General features: G+C 34.0%; 1 long non-coding RNA gene and 1 other non-coding gene across 2 annotated transcripts; both read right to left on the reverse strand.

Moving 5' to 3' along the window:
- Positions 1–9,922: 9,922 nt before the first annotated feature.
- LOC121208339 (small nucleolar RNA R71) lies at positions 9,923–10,029 on the reverse strand. The gene has a single exon (XR_005903319.1). It is a non-coding gene; the product is annotated as a small nucleolar RNA R71 (small nucleolar RNA).
- Positions 10,030–11,653: 1,624 nt separating this feature from the next.
- Positions 11,654–13,014, reverse strand: LOC107930463 (uncharacterized). The gene is made up of 2 exons (XR_001693020.2): positions 12,346–13,014; positions 11,654–12,061 (listed from the first exon to the last, which is right to left on the reverse strand). It is a non-coding gene; the product is annotated as an uncharacterized lncRNA (long non-coding RNA).
- Between the last annotated feature and the right edge of the window lie 4,715 nt (positions 13,015–17,729).

Genomic DNA, 17,729 nt, shown 5'->3' on the forward strand with positions numbered 1-17,729 from the left:
TTTACGGAAGATGGCAAGGACATGTGTTCGAGGAAAATCCCGTTTGAACCTTAGGAATAGATTAGGATACAAGTGACATGTCACTAGGATGGTTGAACATCCGAACTTGTTGAGTTGAGTCCGAGTTCACTTATGGATGTGAAATGTCCGAACTCATTGAGTTGAGTCCGAGTTCACTTATGGGCGGGCTACATGGTAGCTTGGCTACAAATGTGGCACTTATGTGCAAATTATCCATGTATCCGAGTTATATTCCGATGTGTTCAACGGGTAAAATTTCTAGTGAAATGGAAGAACAGTTAAGATGCAGGTGACGTATTGGTAAGTATTGTGAAATGGACACTTTGAACAGGTATGTACTTAACCTTCGGGTTGAAAATAGATACAACAACGATAAGGTGGTAAGATGATTAATGATGTTTAGAAATGTGATATATGTTTTGGTGATACCATGCTAAGGTTGTTTGGTATAATTGTATTGTTATGTTACTTGTTATTTGCATATGACTTACTAAGCATTTATGCTTACTCCCTTCTTTTCATTCACTGTAGTTTTGAACAAGTCGGCTTAGGAATCGGGATAGGTCGAAGGTTCGATCACACTATCCGAAGGACTTTTTTTGGTAAATGGCTTGTAAAACTTAAGTATGGCATCTATAGCAATACACCTATTTTGTGTAAATAATTTTGTGATATGACCATGATTTGGTTGAGAAAATGCTTAATAATGATAAGTCATGGAAAATGCTAAGTTAGATCATGTTTGATGTCATGGAAGTTTAATATGTTATCTAGATTATAAAAACTCATGAAAAGATGAAATTTGCCATAAACAGAATATTGCAGCAACACTGACATGAGTTTGAAAATTTACTAAAAATCATAGAAATTGAATTTGGAGATGGCTTAAATATGAAATTGAAGCCTAGTATGTATAGTTTCGTATAAAACAAATGAAACAAGTAAAGGAATTATATGTTATAAGATATTTGAATTTTAGTGAAACAGGGCTAGAGCGATTTCTGGATCCCCTGTTCCAACTTTAGAAATTTACCATAAATTTTTAAAAAATAATTAGGTGGTGTATTTTATATTCTTGGAATCCTTATTGAGTCTAGTTTCGGAATAAATAAATGGCATAGTCATATAAACTTTTCACAGAGAGAAATATGGTTCGTAGTAAACAGGGGTCAGTCCAGTCAAGTCCTGAAACAGAGGTAAATTTAACTAATAAACTGTATTAATTGGTCCAACTAAAAATTATAGAAAAAAATTAGTAAATAGATATATGAGTCTAGATTTAAGGAAAATTTACGGATCTTGATTTTGAGTTTTGTAACTCGAGATATGATTTTTCTTGTAACTGTGACGCAGGTAGCTAGAAAGTTGTGAATGTAGAAATAAATGATTCGAAGTTCTTAATTCGATAAATTATGTTCGGTAACACCTCAAGCTCGACTCCTGAGACGGTCTCGGGCGTGGGGGCGTTACTGAGGATGACTCAGCTTGAGCCCCTCTATGACGCTCGTCGCACCCACAAGTACCACCATCACGTGTTCCGCGAGCGCTCATCATAATCACAGTTTTATCTACATTACAAAGTTTTATGTATTAGTTTCAGTATTTATTAAGAAGTATTTTATGCTTCAAATATTTGTCAGATGTGTTCATAAATTTCAGAAGTTTCAGTCCCTAACTAACTTAGTGTAGTTTCAGACAGTTTGGAGTTTTCTAACTACAATATTTCTAAGTTTAGAAGTACTTACAGGATCGGCACCGAAAATTCAGTGTACCACATACTTTCTTTTCAAATCGCAAGAAATAAACTTTTGCTTGAAAACCAGTTTTTACAAAATTCTGAACCCAAAATTTCACAGCTCGAGTTTTGCAACCTGACTCTGATACCACTAAATGTAATACTCTAAGCCTGCCTAGACGTTATAGCCGAATCTGGAGATGTTACGAAGAAAAGCTAGAAATCTATCTTTTTCCTTTAAAAATATCATACCCTTTTATTGTAAAGAATATTTCGTTATACTCATTAGTGAAAACCATCGACTGTATACTCTTTCAAATAAAAAATAATTTGCAACGAAAGTTTAAAAGTCATTATATTTTGAAAATCAAGTTTATTTTCTCAAAAGCGTTTGATTGCATAAAATAGTTGTTTTTGTAAATTGTTTTGTCGAGCGTCGCAAGAAATTTTAAATCTAATCCAAATCCAAAAGTAAAACCCAAAAGTCCAAGGAGTCCCAGAATTACAAAACTCTTAAAACCATAAAATTAAGTAAACTTTTAAAGTAAATAAAATTTACGGACAAGTGGTCACAACTGAGCATCCTTCGCACCGAACTGCTTAAGTCTGAGGGCTACCTTAACGGAAAAGGCAAACAGAAAGTGAGTTTTAAAAACTCAGTGTGTAACTCTAAGGAAACATAAATTTAGATTTTATCGCGTAACAGAATAGATACGAACATAAATCCTTAACAGAATTAGATTATCAACAGAATCATATAGATAAAAATATACAAAGTCCTACCCCCATCCTCTACAAACCAACTCCGACCATCCCAACACACCACGTGGGGTATAAAACACCCACCCAGCCCTACAAACCACATAGTGTCTATAGGACACTTTCCAGAATAATCACAGCCATGTTGCCAGTATATTGGCAAAATATTGCCTCTCAGAACACTTCCTCCACATATCACATAACCCACCCCATAGTCAAATACAACAGAATACCAAATAAATCAGAATTATAAAATACTAGATACCAGAATTATTATATCAAATATGCTCGTATAACAGATAATAGACATGCATATACACAACATATCATACATTTTGGGCATTACAATACATACATTTAGGTATTGCTTATAACAGATACCATACAGATGGTTTAACATATCTTCTACTTCAAAGCATATTTAAGCCTATATCGACGTAACGGTAGGCCCCCAGTCGATCGGAATGACAAGTACGACCCTAGAAAAAAAATTTGAAATTCGGACCCACATGTCTGTGTGGGCCCATATGCCTAAAGTGGCCTTACCCGTGTGGCCCACACGGCCTGGCTCATGGCCCAAGTGCTCGTGTGGCCAACACGCCCAAATTGGCTTATCTCATGCGGCCCACAAGGCCACACACACCCATCAAATGGTTGTGTATCGCACATATCCTACCACACGGCTAGGCACACACCCGTGTGGCGTCGACAGGCTAGATTTTGGCTTTCGCCGATTGACTCTTCCTCTTATTTTTGTTATACACCTAGCATATTCTTGATGCCGGTTCAATTACAAATAACCCCAGAACCTAATTGACAATTAACACAACTAATTTTAGTAATGAATCACGATATCGTGACTAAAAATTGAACCCAATCAAATAAAACCACCCTTCATAACACAACCACACCCTTACTGGAGCAAAAACAACTGCTACGCAAATTCTAAATCACTGAAAGGTCACCCACTGCCTCTTATACTACTCCTAAATCGCAAAAAATAAAAAGCACAACATCACCAAATCGATTAACGCAATCATCAACCAACACAACTACAAATAGTGTATAAAATATTAAAATTTAATACCTTACCCTCGAATTAGCAGTCGAGGAATCACAAACTATTGGTTTAAGCACTAGCACTGGCCTAATGATATAAGAAACAAAAGACAGAAGAACGAATATGAAATAAAGAAGAAAAAAATAAAAACAAATTGCCAAAATTGGACTTGAAATTGCAGCGTGAATTAGGGGAAGCAACAGAGGTGCAAAATGTGGGGATTTCTTTTTTTTCTAATAAAATAAATAAAACCAAAAATAAAATGATCTTATTTTATTTTAAAAGAAAGAAAGGATAAAAGCACATATATTAACCACTTGTTTTATTTATTTACAAATTAATTTAAAATCAAACAATCTTATTTTTAAAAAAACAAAATCAACTCCAAAGTTTTGGTAGTAACAAATTTTATTTTAAATTCGATAGGTTTAAGAATAAAAATGATTAAACTAAGACTCGAACCCAAGACCTTAGAGACAGAATTAAGGCACTTACCACTGAAGCAAATACTCATTTCTGATGGAATTTGTAAAACAATATTCAATAGATCAGGGTGTTACAGTTTTGGTTGATGATTTATATTGTTGCATTAGTTTGTATACTTATGGTATCAATGAAGGTACATTGGTTAGGCACTTAGGATGGTTGAAATAACATGATATGAGCTTATTTGATATCATTTTGAATAAGTCTAATGGCTGGTAAATGGGTTACTTAGTGTCCAAGAAATCTTAAAATGGTAAACTTGACATTTAAGAGTGTATTAAGTCAGTGTGTTACACGGCCTAGGACACACCTGTGCCACTTGGCCGTGTGCCACACACTGCCTGTGACACAGTTGTGTGTATTAAGTTAGTGTGTTACATGGCCTAGCACACAACCTGTGATACGACCGTGTGTCATAAGTCAAAGAGTTACACGGTTTCGCACATGGCCTGCGATACGGTTGTGTGGCCAAATTTCAAAAGTTACACGGCCTGGGGCATTCCACACAGCCTGGCCACACAGCTGTGTGTCCCTTGTTTTTGAAAATTTTTAACTTTTTCTTAAAACTTCTGCTTCGTTTCAAATTTGTCCCAAATTGCTTATAAGCAATTTTTAGGTCCTTGAAAGCTCGATTTAGGGACCAAATGCTTATTTTTAATATGTTTTGAATGATATTAAATAATTTAATATTATGATGATAAATATTTTTCGATTGATCGGTAATGCTCTGTAACTCTAATCCAGTGATGGAAATGAGTTAGGGGTGTTACATTTAGTGGTATTAAAGCTACGGTTTAGTCAGTTCTTTGGCTAAACGTAGCGTGTGTAATTTCTAGAATTACATGCTATATAAACTTGTGATAGTTTGACGTGTTTGATACGATCTAACCATTTTTTTTCTTACAGATGTATAAATGTTAATAGAATCTGATCATACTGACCTTGATGAGGTAAATGGTAAAATCCTGAATTCTAAATTGGAAGTAAATTATAGTTTACCGGTTCTGGAAATGCCTGATAGTAAAGTTCTAGCTTCCAAACAGGAAGTAAGCTACAGTTTACCGGTTTCATAAATGTTAGATAATAAAGTCATAATGTCTTTTAATTTAATCAGTCTGTGGTTTACAGAACTTTTGCGAACCAATTCAGTGGCCTTACAACGTCTACCCCCATGTTATGTTTCTTATGGTATATTTGGGTCCTTAACAGATTTAAAAAGTTCGACGGTTCTTATTTAATAAATTAAAAAGTACAGTGATGAATAATTCATAAGTAAACGGATGAAGACTCAACTAGGGTTGGATACTAGCTTGAAATTACCTAGGGAATTTTGAAAATACCACTTGTTTCCTTGATGATTATTTCAGATGCGTTATGTCTTTGATAAATAAACAGGGTTTATAATTGGTGATCGACATTAATAGTGGTGGTACTGAAAGATAGGATTAACTGGGATTTCTTCAGCAGGATCAAAGACACAGTTGTTAAATCTGGAGCTACTGCGCCTGATAATATTCTTGGTATGTTCTTTCTCTTTGATCTTATTTATTGTACATAGACTGAGTGGTACTGGATCAACTTACTCATATGCCGCATTGCGTTAGTAATGGATGAAGACCTATTTCTTGAATTAACTAAGTTGATATTTGAGTTATAATCTAATGAATTAGAGTATAGTGGTTATTTTGGTATGTCGAAACTGTCTTTTGAAAATCTATGACTGTGACTTTCTTATTGGTCTGATGTTACTATCATTTCATGAATTGATATTAGTCTGGGAATGGGATGGCTAAGATCATATGAAGTTGCAGTAAACGGTTATCTGAAATAAATTGATCTGTATTGTCAGGATAGTGAATGGATTATGATTGAATTTGATTAATTTAAATAGTACAACCAAAGTTAATTCAGTTATTTTTACACAGAAATGATTTAAAATGATTGTAAAATGTTTCTATTATGTTTATATATTTGTTTACTTGATACTCAAGAAATAGGATCAAAGAATTGCCAATAGATTTCTTGATCTGTTTCTGGAGAATTTCAGGGATTTCTGTCTAAATGTGTAAATTGAAGAAATGTGGGACAAAGAATAAATATATTTTATCTCGTATGAACAACTTGTTTGACCAGTTAAAAAGGGCGTCACAGTGTTCTTGAAGATAAGTACAGATCTGATTATTAGCAGTTGGAAGTTAAAGATTGTGGTATATTGAAAACTACTTTCAAGTTTGATGTGGTCATATGAATTTTGGTAATATTGTCTAGACTAACTAATGCTTCTGTTAATTTATGATTATGATGAATCAGATTGTTTAGCTTTATCTGGATATTTTTATATATAGTCATGGTTAGGTTTATTGATGGTATCCTGATCTACTTTACACAGAGCCCGTGTACATTTAATATTTGAGAATTGTACTACAAACTTTGTACAAGAATTAATTTATGTGAAAATTAACAAAGGTGAGTTTTGGTTCGAAAAGGTTGTTTTCTTGGTTACATAAATCTGAAAGATGAGTTTTGTGAAGATTTGGGTAAAAATATTCTCTATTGCTATATGGAAAATTTCGAAATATATTTCTGGGAGTTCCTGTATTGACTTATTATAACAACTCAATTTTATGTGGTGACGAAACAGTGGTTTTGGGACCTAAAATTTTTGTTGCGTTGACTCGTAAATATTATTTTTAGAATACTTATGGAGTCACTAAAGTTGTATTAAAATTTGGTTCGAAAATATTAACGTTTAGCTAGCTAATTAATGGGAAAAAACTAAATTATAAAATGTGCAAAACTTAGTAATTATTGCATTTAGTTGATTAGATAGCTTGAAAGTTAAGTAAGAAAGGACTTATGTGGTAAATTAACCCTAACTAAGTTAGTTGGACAGCTAAAAAAAAGAAAATGATAAAATAATGTAATTTTAATGGTAAAATCGTAATTAGGTTAAAATTAAAAATAAAAGAAATATGAAATTGTCATCATCTTCTTTAATTTTACTTGTGATAACCGAATGCCATGGATGTTTAGCTTAGGAGAATCCGCCAAGCACAAATTCTTTGCATGTGAGTGATTTTTAAGCCCGTTTCTTGTAATTTTTATATTTTTGAGATCATTGCAACTAGGTCCAGCTAGTCTGTACCTTCGTTTTTTATTTTGTTAAATTTTTTTGAAGTTTTCATTGATGAATATTTAATTTTTTTGATGAATACGATGTATTTGAAGCTTTGATTATGTTGTTTGATGATTTTGTAAAGTGATTTTTGTTAGATTTTGATTTTAGGATTCAATTGTGAAAGTGAAAAAATTTTAGGGTTTGATAGTAATTTAATGTTAATTAGGTACTATTGAAGGTCCTAGTATATTTGGATAGATTTTTTATTTGAGAAAAATGGTAATTTGATGAATTTTGGTTTAAAGGACTAAATTGTACAAATTGTAAATGTTTAGGGTAATTATGTTAATTCAAAAAATAGAAGGGTATTAATTGTAAAATGGATTGAAATGTGAAATGTAAGCTGATAATTGAGAAATTTGACATTTTAGATCAAGATCCCGTAGATACTCGTGGAAATAGAAAAATAGTAGAATAGTCCCTAAACTTCCGAAACTACTACGATTCAGTCCATGTAAGTTTGTATGGTTTAAAATTTAACTTCTATATGAATTTTTGAATAGTATAGTATGGTATAATAGATATATTGAATTTTTTTTGGTGGAAGAATATTTAAGAAATGTTGATGTTTGGATCGAATTGAACCCGGGATAAAGTATGATTGAGATTTGGTATGCTATGGGGGATTGGGAGCGGAGATCATTGGGAAGTGATATATATGATAAGCCATAAAAGTAACATGTTTTTAATCCCATTCTTGATGCGTTTTTAGATGATTTATTATATGAATTAGTGAATTTGATGCTCCTAATATTTTAAATTCATGTTTCTATACTTAGGTAAGCATAGGGGAGCGAAAGGAGCGAAAAACGAGCCAAAATCAGTCAAAAAGTACTGTTTCTAGGATCCACACGGCCTGGGCATTTCCACACGGGCTGGCCACACCCCCATGTGAGCCACACCAGTTGGCCACAAGCCCATGTGAGCCACACGAGTTGGCCACACACCCATGTGCCAGTCCATGTCGATTTTTCACCCTGCTTCCCGTTTACGCAAAAAAAAACCCAATTTTTAGGGTTTCTGAGTATTCTAAAGCCTATAAATACATACTAGATGAGGATTTAAAGGGGGCACACAGAGTGGAAAGCAGAAATTACTCGAAGAAAGTCGTTGGAATCATCTCGAAAGCGGATCCACTTCAAGATTGAAGATCCCCATTCAAATTTCTCTCGATGTTTATTTGGGTTTTTTATGTCTTGTTGTTTTTCTAAATTTGAGATGTTTTCCTTTTAAATTATGAACTAAACTCCCTAAATACCTAGGGAGGATGAAACCTACGATGGATCTTATTCTTTAGTTTTCTAAATTACACGATAAATACTTGTTCTTGTTCTTAATTATGTGTTTTTAATCATTGCCTTAATATTTTTAAGATATTAATCTAAGTTTGATGTGCTTATTCAGTGGAGCAAAAGTCCCTGTTTAAGAGTAGATCTAGCATAATTGAATGGAGTTGATTGCAATCCTACAAATAGGACGATATAAATCTACCGGATTAGAGCCAAATCTAATAGGGGAATCCATAGATCAAGTTAATGCGACAATATGGGTTTTAATTAGAAAGAGATTTCAATTAATCAACCTAGAGTCAGTAATTCTTAGTCTTAAAATAGATATTAACATAATTTAGGGATTTCTACAAAATCAAGACAAGTGAATAAATCATTTGATTCAGAGTCAGAATAATAAGTGAAGTCTAGGTGGATTCTTTCCTGGGTATTGTCTCTCTCATTGGTTTTCTTAAATATTTTCTCAATTTCGATCTCTGTCACATTCATAGTTAATTAGTTTAATTTTAGATTAAAGCATCTCCTTCAATTATGAGGCTAAATAATAGAAAGATAGTTATTACAAGTACTTTTAGTCCTTGTGGATACGATGTTTTGGACTCACCATAGCTATACTACTATTTGATATGTGCGCTTGCCTTCGTCGAAATATTAGTTAGTTTCGTGACTCATCAAGTTTTTGGCGCCGTTGTCGTGGACTAAAATATTAGGAACACTTAATTTTTATTACTTTGGCCATTTTTATTTTTATTGCATTTTAATTTTGTTTTGTATTTTAATTTTACTAACTTTTCTTTTATTTGCTTCCAGCAGATTCCTTTAGTTTATGACTAGAAGAAACCTATCAGGACCTCTAGTATTCAACAGCGAGATCGAGAGTACAGCTCACAGAAATCGTAGAAAAGCAAGGCAAAGTCGACAAAGTACACTAGAAGATCAAGAGGACGTTATTACTGAGGAGATGGCAGGAAATCAAAATAATCAATTACCTCTTGTGCTTGCGTAAATCCTATAAATCTGAATCCTACTAGTACTATGTACGATTATGCCAATCCCAATTTAATCGGGGCTGAATCGAGTATTGTTAGACCTGCTATTGCTGCAAAAAAATTTGAACTGAAACCTAACACTATTCAAATGATTCAATAGTTTGTTCAGTTTGATGGTTTGCAAGATGAAGACCCAAATACTCATTTGGCTAATTTCTTGGAATTCTGCGACATTTTTAAAATTAATGGCGTTTCTGACGATGCCATTCACCTTCGTTGTTCCCTTTGTCATTAAGGAATAAGGCTAAACAGTGGTTGAACTCCCTACCACGAGGTTCTATCACTACATGGGAACAAATGACCGAAAATTTCTTGTTGAAGTACTTTCCACTAGCTAAGACAACCAAGCTGAGGAATGGTATCTATTCCTTCATGCAAATGGATTTAAAGACTCTATATGATGCACGGGAGAGGTATAAGGATTTATTGAGAAGGTGCCCTCACCATGGGTTACCTCTATGGCTACAGGTTCAAACTTTCTACAATGGTTTGAACCCCTCAACTAGGCAATTGATCGATGCATCTGCCGGTGGGACTCTAAATAATAAAACAGCTGAGGAGGCTTATGAGTTTATAGAAGAGATTTCATTGAATAATTATCAGTGGCAAGTCATGAGGACAAAGCCGATGAAAGCAGCCAGTGTTTTTAACGTTGATGCGGTCACCATGTTGTCAAAGCAGGCAGAACTTTTGAATAAAAAGATTGATGGTCTATATGGTTCTACGCAGGTACAGCCGGTGATGCAATACGATACAAATGGAGTAGAGAACCATCAAGAAAATTGATTCTGCAACCTAAGCACAAAAGACGAACAAGTCAACTATATGGGAAATAATTCTAGACCTCAGAATAATCCTTATAGTAACACTTATAATGCAGGTTGGAGGAACCATCCCAACTTCTCTTAGGGTGGTCAAGGAAATCAATTACCACAACCCCTTCCAAGCTTTCAACCACCTTACCAGTAGGAGAAGAAGCCGAACCTTGAGGAGATGTTGACGAAGTTTATTTTGGTGTCAGAAACTTGTTTCCAAAACACCAAAATAGCACTCAAAAATCAACAAGCGTCGATTCAAGGGCTTGAGAATCAAAGCAGTCAATTGGTAATGATGATTTCAAAACTACCACAGGGTAGTTTGCCAAGAAATACCGAAACTAACCCAAGAGAGCAGCTTCATGCGATCACTGTTCAAGTTGAAGAAGGGTTAATTGAATCTGAATCTGAACCGAGGCAAGAAACTATGGTAAGTAATGGCAAGGTCGAGGTAAGCCAAAATAAGCAAGATATGGTTGGTAAGGAATATAAACCTTGTGTGCGATATCCAAATACGGCAAGGAAAGACCACACAAACGAAAAATTAGATAAATTCCTTAAACTGTTGAAAAAAAATACATATTAACTTACCGTTTATTGAAGCTCTTTCGCAGATGCCAAATTCCGTTAAATTTTTAAAGGAGCTTTTAGCAAATAAGAGGAAGTTAGATGATTCGTCACACGTGGAGCTAAATGCAGTGTGTTCAGTCATTTTGCAGAATAAACTACCCAACAAATTGAAAGATCGAGGGAGATTTACTATTCCTTATTTAATTGGTAGTTTAAGTGTTAATAATGCTTTGGCCGATTTAGGGGCTAGTATTAATGTCATGCCTTACAAAATGTTTAAGCAACTAGGTCTTGGGAAACCCAAACAAACTAGGATGAGCATTCAATTGGTAAATAGAACAATTAGATTTCCTACGGGTATTGTTAAAGACGTACTCGTCAAAATTGATAAATTTATTTTACCAGTTGATTTTGTTATTCTAGACATGGATGAGGATAGTGACGTACCATTGATTTTAGGACGGCCCTTTTTAGCAACTGCTAAAACTATCATAGATGTTGGTACTCGTATAGGTGATGACATGATTAAACTCCAAGCTCGTGATTCTGTCAGGATATCTACTGATCGAAATGGTATTACGAGTTCTGTTAATGTAAATAACCTTGTGGCTCAACATTCTTTGCAGGAAACACCTCAGAAAAACATGAGAGAGTCGTAGTCCAATTTACATGACAAAAACAGAACAAATCATGAAGAAAGAAGATTACAAATCAATGAATTAGATGAATGGCGGACACACATCAAAGAGAAACCTAGAATACACTATAATAGGCCCATTTCGCCTGGGCCCATGCCAAAACCAGAATGAAAAAAAACAAAATAACAAAATAAAATCCAATAATAAGTGTCCAGTCCATTTACAAATTACTCTTATGGCCCAACAGACCCAATAAACTTAATTACATAGCCTATTTACAAGAAAACTATCACAGCCCAAAAATTTAACCCAATTGAAACTCGACCTAGGTGGCCCAAATTCCGGTTTCAAGGACTGAAACCCTAGGACCAAAATTGCAGCCTCCTTAGCGAGGGTCTCCAGCGCCACTGAGTCCCGAGCCTCGACACGTCACCACGAACGGCTTCTCCACACCATGCATACTTGCAAAACAGATTGCCAGCACATAAATAACGGCAGATAACAACAATACAGCAAAAAAATAAAGATTTTTTATTTCTTTTTCTTGAATATTCTTGATGTATTTTGGCTATAAAAAGCCACTGTAAACACTAATTTTTTTTTTTTACGAAATACTAGATATTAAGAAAAAGCAATCAAAAACTAAGGTGATTTAGATTATTTTTCCTTTTCGATTCTGCTCCTATTTCACAAATCCTTGTTACTGCGTATAAAAACAAAAATAAGTAAAGAGAAAGGGACTTACCAGAGAGTTGGCTCCTTCGATTCCTCACTTGATTCATCACAATCGAAGCTAGGTAACGATTCTAAGGCTGGTGAGCGAAACTCGCGGACCTATGGTTGAATAAGACCTTGATTGGCCATTATATGACACCTTCCGTCGAGAAGAGAAACGTAAGGGCGTTCGAATGAGGGATTTTGGTTTAGTCGAATGGATAGGAGAAGTGTTAGGTTTTTTTTTCTTTATTTTGATTTTGATAAAGTGGTCAAATGCTTGATTTTAGGTTTTCTTTTTTTAGGTTTGATTTTGTGCAGAATTCAAAACGGTGCAGTGTAAGTGGGGGGAGATCCGTGCACGCAAACCCGATCCATAGGCAGGATCGGCGCTTTGGCGCTTCAAATGGTTAATTTCGTGGATAGTCCTTTGCCTTCGTGCTGACTTTTTAATTAGTCCTTATTCACATTTTATTTGTTTTAATTTTTTTCTTAGAATTTGCGTGGCATTTCAGTTTAGCCCGCACCTAAGTGCTGTGCTTTGAAATCTGGAATATTTTCGGTTTTAATCCCTATACATTCGTGCGTATTGCGCTTTAGTCTTTTGCAATTTTAATGGCTTAATTTATTAATTATCCCGTTCATTTTAACTTTATTTTAATTGAGTTTTTATTATTATTTTGTATAATTCTTTATTATTTTAAAAATCCACTTAGCATTAATTTTTAATTGTTGATTATTTTTTTTATACTTTTAGCGACTTTGATAATTTTATTTTGTTTTTTTTAAATCATTATTGTAAAGTTTGTTTATATTATATTATTCCAATATTCTGTATAATATTTTGTATAAATGTTTTTATTTATTATTATATATATATAAATTGTGCATGATAAAATTAACTTTATTCTATATACATTATTAAATATATGTTATCTTATACATATAATTTTCTTCTAAATCTATTGATATACATATTCACGTTTTTAAATCTATTACATATACAATACATGATAAAATTAATTTGCTCCCATATACATTATTAATTCCATGTCATTTTTATATATAATTGCCGCTAAATCTATTTATGCACATATATATATATATGTTTTTAAGATCTATTATGTATATACCTAAGATTATATTTTACTATGTATTTTTGCTATCCTTTTCATATTTTATGTATTATTTAAGTTATTTTTTTATTGTATGTATATTGTCAACTTTAAATTTTGCATGTTGTTTGATTCAATTTTTTTATAACATTTATTTTAATAATTATTTATGTAGTATTTTTATCCATATAAATTATTTTACGTTCTAGCATATGCTATTTGCTCATCTATTATTTTTAGAAATTGGTTTTGTATCATATTAGTTTTATGTTGCTTGGTATTTCATGTGTTAATTATTTTTATTTCATGTACATTTGTTATACCACATTTATTCGTTTTTATGTATTACTATATTAATTGTTGTGCATCCATGCTTGTGAATTTGGTTATATTTTGGATTAATTATATTTAATTGTTTGTTTTGAAAGTTGGTCAAATGAAGTTATGTTATCTTCATTCACTAATTATTGTATTTTATGCATGCATATTATCCCAGGGTTTTTTTTTCTTCCTTTTGGTTTACAATTATCGCTACATAATTTCCAACTCCTTAAAATCAATTATTCCCTTTTATTTCAAGTAAAATTAATATTTTTGAGTTTACAACTCTTTTTAAAAAAAATCCTAAAATAAGGCAATGTTCAGTATTTAGAAACTCGAGAAATCGTGCCCTACTGTGCTAGGTTTTGATTTTTCGTAGGACTAAATATTTGGACATCCTTTTATAATTTTTGACCAAAGAGCTTTTGGAAATCAAAACTCAATCGTGTTCTCAAAAGTATAAAAGATCGTGTCCTATTGTGCTGGATGTGATGCTTTATACCTTTGAAATGAGAAAGTTTTGACGACCAGCTTAAACCACTCAAATGTTTTAAGAGGAATCATATTAAATTTTTTTTTTTGAAAAAACCCTAGACATAAGGACAGCACTTAATCAATCTGGTACCAGTTTTTGGGCATAGTGAGGGTGCTGACCCTTCCTCATACGTAACCGGCTCCCGAACCCATTTTTAAATTTACATGGACCAAAATTGTTTTAAAATGTTTCATTAGGTGATCCAATCACACCTAAACAAAAAGATTGGTGGCGACTCTACATTTGGTTTTAGTCGATCCCCTTTTTTTTCAAATAAAAAAAATGGTTTCGACAGCTTGGCGACTCCACAGGGGACTGAACAAGAAAGTCAAGCCATAAAATTGATTATTTTTTGTCCTTTTGTCTAAAGTTGAAAATTTAATTTGAAAATCATGATTCTTTGTTGCATGTGTTTGCATGACCGTTGTAGTCCAAGTCTTGTAGAATAATATTGCATTACATTGCATGACCATTGCAGTCACACCTTTTAAGTGGGAGTAAAAGGCTATGTCTTCGTGAGGTTTTCACCTCCGCATGGGCTAGTCGATTGTTTCGGGGAGACATCTGTACCTATGATTTTGTGAGATTTTTATCTCCGCATGGTCATAGGGAAATGTATTCTCCTGAACCGAACTCGATCCATATGAGCCTATAATGGGTGAGGATTGAGAAATTTGCTGGCTCGAGTACCTTTTCTCTAGGGCCGAGCTACATGTAGTGAACCCTAAGAGTCCACCCTAAGTAGAACCTTACCCAAATTTAGTGATCACCCGAGTAGGTACTTTATTTGTTATTTATTTCTTCTGTACTAACATGTTTTGTTTTTGTTTTTTTTTTTATAATTGCATTGCATTACATAATCATAGAAATGAGGGGTTTATTCATATTTGATTGCTAAATAGAACAGTTTGTCATAAGAAAATGAAGTTCTTGATAAAGTGGATTATAATACGGTTGTCTGAATATGGTCCAAGTACATACAACGGAAGAAGGCTAATAGTTTGTGAAGGAAAACAAGACCTTGTTTTATTGCCCGAGGATTCTAGCCAATAAAGATTGTTCGAGAGCTATCATGTCCCGACTACCTTAAAGAAGCTAATCAACATAGCGAGGATAATAAGTCGCAGCCTGGATCAAGCAAAAAGGAGCTAGTTGAGGCATTTATTGGAAACTTGCGAGATTTGACTTTCATGAAGAAAAGGGATCGATGTTTTCGCCTGGAATATGAAAGTAAGGCCGTATATGTAATCCGTTTTATGTAAAGGAATTTGTTTTCTAGAAAAGTTGTTCTAATTGAATTGAATTTAAAATCAATGCCTTTCTTTCTTTTGCATTCATCCTATGCATTTGTATTGCATTGCATCATTGCATCATTTGCATTAGATTTTCATAAAAGGGTCCCTAATTAGTTGAAATTATTTTAGTTAATCTGGGAACCAATAAAAACTTACTAACCAAGCGTCGTTACGGTACCCATGCTAAGACAAAAGATATGGACCAAAGATTGGAAAGACTTGAACAACTTCAAAAAGAGATGCAAGACCAGTTACAAATACAGATGCAAGAGCAGCTAGCTAAGATCCGGTAAGATATGAGAGACCAAGTGCTAGAGTCTCAAAGGAATATGATGGATTGGTTGTCCCAATTGCTAACTAAAGGGCTAGGAAAAGGGAAAAGCTCCATGATTAATGCTAGGGAGGACAATAAGGGTCTCTCTACCCTCCGGGTTTCACCCCGACAAATGCTCAAACATGTCCGCAAGATGTACCTATTATTGAAACTCAATATCAAGTCAGTGCTTCTGCACCAGTGGATTACTCGATAGGCTCAGGCTCCAATCCGGGGGACAACCCAACCAATCTTGAAGTTCCTAATCTGGATGAAAAGGAAAAAGCAAATAGGGAATTGCCAAAACAACTTGAGGATCGATATAGGTGGTTGGAGGAAAAATTGTAGGCAATGGAGAGTGTAGACTTCTATTGTGGGATTGACGCCAAGGATCTGAGTTTGGTCCCCGATCTAGTACTCCCACTGAAATTTAAAACTCTAGAGTTTGAAAAGTACAATGGGACTAGTTGTCCTGAAGCTCACATCACAATGTTCTGTCGAAGGATGACATGATATGTTAATAATGACCAACTATTAATTCATTGCTTCCAAAATAGTCTGATCAGGTTAGCAGCTAAATGGTACAATTAGTTGAGTTGTGCTAAAACAAATTCATGGAAAGACTTAGCACAAGCTTTTATGAAGCAGTATAGCCATGTAACAGACATGGCACCGACATAATTACCCTGCAAAATATGGAAAAGAAGCAAAATGAGAGTTTCAGGAAATATGCCCAAAGATGGAGAGGGGTAGCAACACAAGTCCAACTGCCTCTTCTGGAAAAGGAGACCACGATACTTTTCATTAATACTCTAAAAGTTCCGTTCATTAATCATATGTTGGGAAGTGCTACTTTGAGTTTTTCAGATATAGTGAAGTCCGATGAAATGATTGAAGATACGATAAGAAATGGGAAGATAGATATGAGAGAAAGCGTCAAAAGGTCAACCCCTAGAAATGAGGAAAATGAAGTGAACATAATGAGCATACCTTCCAAATTGGTCAACATAGGCGAGCCAAGGTTTGTAACCACTAGTTATCAAAGAGAATTTGAATGACATATCCAAAGAGAGCTCTAGGGAATAAAAGTTTCCAAACCCTTATGTACTTGGGGTATTTTAAGTAATGGGACTGTGGAAGAGATCCCTGTATTTTTAGAGCTAATCTAGAGTAATGTTCAAAACGCGCTTGTTACTTTTAAGCCTAGGGGCAATAAGAACCCCTTTGTGAAATAGGCTTGTGTCCAAAATTTTTTATTTCAATAAAATACATTTTTTTTCTTTCATTCTTTATATATTCTTTTGTTCTTTGGACTATTTTTTAAATATACTTTCATTCTTCATTCATGATCATACCATACAAATAATTATCCTTAGAATCATTTATTCTTTGGAATTTGCCTTTGTACCTACAATAGGTCCCCAGATATAAACGACATGAGCAACGCTGTAACTGACTCCCTTTTGAGGTGAGATATGTGTTTAAATGGATCTCAGAACATTGAAGATGACAAAGATTGTGACTTATTTCCTTATTTTTTAAGGACGGTAGAACAAGATGAAAATGGATCGTACTTCACGAAGGGTCAGTAAACATTGTGAGCAAGGGGCAGGGATCGAAGCCTGAGTCATTACAAAGACAAAGCAAATCGTCATTGAGTTATTCCAAGAATTCAAAGATGTTATCGCATATTCCTGGCAGATATACTTGGGATACTAAGACCTGTGGACGTTAAAAATGTCTACACAGGTGTCACAAGGACATGTTAATGGTTTCATGGTAGCCACGCTAATCATGAGGTTGGGTACTATTGATCCACCATGGAAGGGGATTGCA

The sequence above is a fragment of the Gossypium hirsutum genome, chromosome A01 (assembly GCF_007990345.1).
Source record: "Gossypium hirsutum isolate 1008001.06 chromosome A01, Gossypium_hirsutum_v2.1, whole genome shotgun sequence".
Classification (NCBI taxonomy): Eukaryota; Viridiplantae; Streptophyta; class Magnoliopsida; order Malvales; family Malvaceae; genus Gossypium; species Gossypium hirsutum.